Source organism: Pristiophorus japonicus, chromosome 12, assembly GCF_044704955.1.
Source record: "Pristiophorus japonicus isolate sPriJap1 chromosome 12, sPriJap1.hap1, whole genome shotgun sequence".
Classification (NCBI taxonomy): Eukaryota; Metazoa; Chordata; class Chondrichthyes; family Pristiophoridae; genus Pristiophorus; species Pristiophorus japonicus.
In genome coordinates, this window is record NC_091988.1 from 194,574,016 (window position 1) to 194,576,873 (window position 2,858).

General features: G+C 44.3%; 1 pseudogene; it reads right to left on the reverse strand.

The window, feature by feature from the left end:
* Positions 1-1,448: 1,448 nt before the first annotated feature.
* On the reverse strand, positions 1,449-1,545 carry LOC139277854 (U6 spliceosomal RNA; annotated as a pseudogene).
* Between the last annotated feature and the right edge of the window lie 1,313 nt (positions 1,546-2,858).

Sequence of the window (2,858 nt, forward strand, 5' to 3'; positions counted from 1 at the left end):
GTTGGTTGAGGGATAAATATTGGCCAGAACACCGGGGAGAACTCCCCTGCTCTTCTTCGAAATAGTGCCGCGGGATCTTTTACATCTATCTGAGAGAGCAGACGGGGCCTCGGTTTAATGTCTCATCCGAAAGACAGCACCTCCGACAGTGCAGCCTCCCTCAGCACTGGCACTGGAGTGTCCACCTAGATTTTGTGCTCAAATCTCAGGGGTCATAAAAAGTGAAAGCTGCATTGATCGCCACTCCTCTCTCTATGGCTGTGAGCAATGTTCCCCATAATTTTGTTTCGGCGTGCGACCTCCCTTAACGGGCTGCGCGCCCCATTCAAAAGTCCGTGCATGCGGGGTTTTTTTCAATTTAACAGCCGGCTCACCTGACCCCTGGGGTACTGCGCAGCTGCGTAGCTTAAAGGGAACATTGGCTGTGAGTTACGGCTAGTGAGTTATCTGGTAAATAGCTGAACCATACAGACAAGCAAGGATTCATTCGCTTGTCCATACTGAATTAGATGACCCCAGCCAGGGTGGCAGTAGGGGTGCTGCAATATGTTAGGGAAGGAGGAACTAACCAGATTTCCTCCTCCTGATCATTATCCGGTGACACCTACTGGAAGTACGAATGTGGGGACCTCAGGTGATTAGACGATCATGCTGGGTTATAATGCTGCCTAAGAATTAAATATCCTGCCGACGCTCACATGCCAAGGCTCACAATGAATTATAGCCACTTGGGCAAAGTATTGTAGAGTAATCGGGAAACGTAGCCCAGCAAGGAGTCAATGCCTTCCGGTGAGGATTAGGGGAGAAAATTAGCAGAAAAAAGGCAAGAATATAAATTACATAGGATATACGACACAGAAACAGGCCATTCGGCCCAACCAGTCCATGCCACGATAATGCTCCACTTGAGCCTCCTCCCATCTTTCCTCATCTAACTCTATCAGCATAACCCTCTATTCCCTTCTCCCTCATATGCTTGTCTAGCCTCCCCTTAAATACATCTATACTATTTATTTCAACCACTCCCTGTGGTAGCGAGTTCCACATTCTCACCACTCTCTGGGTAAAGAAATTTCTTCTGAATTCCCTTTTAGATTTCTTGGTGACTGTCTTATATTGATGACCTCTAGTTAAGCTCTATCCCAAAAGTGGAGACACTCTCTCTGTATCCACTCTATCAAAACCTTTCATAAGTTTAATACCGCTATTAGGTCAGCTCTCAGCCTTCTTTTTTCAAGAGAAAAGAAACCCAGCCTGTTCATCCTTTCCTATGTATAGCCTTGCATTTCTGATATCATCCTTGTAAATCTTCTCCGCACACTCTCCAGTGCCTCTATATCCTTTTTATAATATGGCGACCAGAACTGTACGCAATTCTCTAAGTGTGGTCTAACCAAGGTTCGATACAGGTTTAGCATAACTTCACTACTTTTCAATTCTATACCTCTAGAAATAAACCCTAGTGCTTGGTTTGCCTTTTTTATGGCCTTGCTAGTCTTCTCTGTATCGTTTCAATTTTAGTATATGGCTGCCGAAGTTATGGCCTTGCTAACCTGTGACGCAACTTTTAGTGATGTGTGTATTTGTACTTCGAGATCCCTTTGTTCCTCTATCCCACCCAGACTCGCACCTTCCAAGTAATATGTGACCTCCCTATTCTTCCTACAAAAATGTGTATGCACGCCTGTTTATTGTGTGATGTCTGTAACACTGTTATGCAACATTGAATGCACCCTTACACACCTTACCTGTACACCAGAGGGTGTTGCTGCTGGAGACCTAAGGGTTACCTGCACACTGCAGGTAACCCAGTATAAAAAGGAACTCACAGCTTGTTGTCCTCACTCAGGAGCTGCAAATAAAGGACTACAGGTCGACACAGTTTAAGTATCATACCCTGCCTCGTGGAGTCATTACTAAAGGTGCCTGCATACACTACAAATGTAATACCTCATATTTATCTGTTTTCCAATTATATGCCCATTCTCCAAGTTGATTAATGTCCTCCTGTCATTTGTTGCAGTCCTCCTCAGCATTGACTATCCCCCGCAATTTGGTGTCATCCGCAAATTTAGAAATTGTGTTTTTGATTTCAAAATCTAAATTGTTCATATAAATTGTGAACAACAGTGGTCCCAGCACTGATCCTTGTGGAATACCACTACCCACCTTCTGCCACTGTGAACAGCTACCTTTTACCCCTACTCTCTGCTTTCTGTCTTGAAGCCAGCTATCTATCCATTCTGCTACTTGTCCCTGACTCTGCATTCTCTGACCTTGCTGTAACAAAATTAAAGCTGCAAGAAAAAAAGTGAATGCTGCTCTTAGTGGAACCTTCCAAATGATCAAAACCCATACCTGGAGCAAGGTGTTCTTAAATGGAGTTACATCGTGTTAGCTTTACTCCTAAGTGAAGTCAACTGTAATAACAGAACATAAATTCATTAAAGACTGGTTGTCTGACTGACCAATGGACTGACTGACCTTTCACCTTTTACCACCTGGGTTTGAATTCAACTCAACCCAGCTTGGATGAATGTCTCGTCTTTTATTGTTACAGCTGTTCCAAGTCTGAAGGATATCGAGTTCAAGATCTGGGCATTTTCCATTACCAGGTCAGTGGGCACAAGCCCACAGCACAGCCTGCTTCAATTGCTGCAGCATCTCAAAGAAATGTCTGAAAGTCGCTTTTTTTTCCCCCTCAAGAATTGTATTTTATTTTATTATTCTCACAGATCAGCTAAAAGCACTTCAAACCGGTGGCTCCTCCGACATCCGAGCACGTTTAATATAGTCACTAACTGAGCCATGGAGACCAGGGGTCCCAGGATCGATCCCGCGTTGGTGCTGAGTTGCCT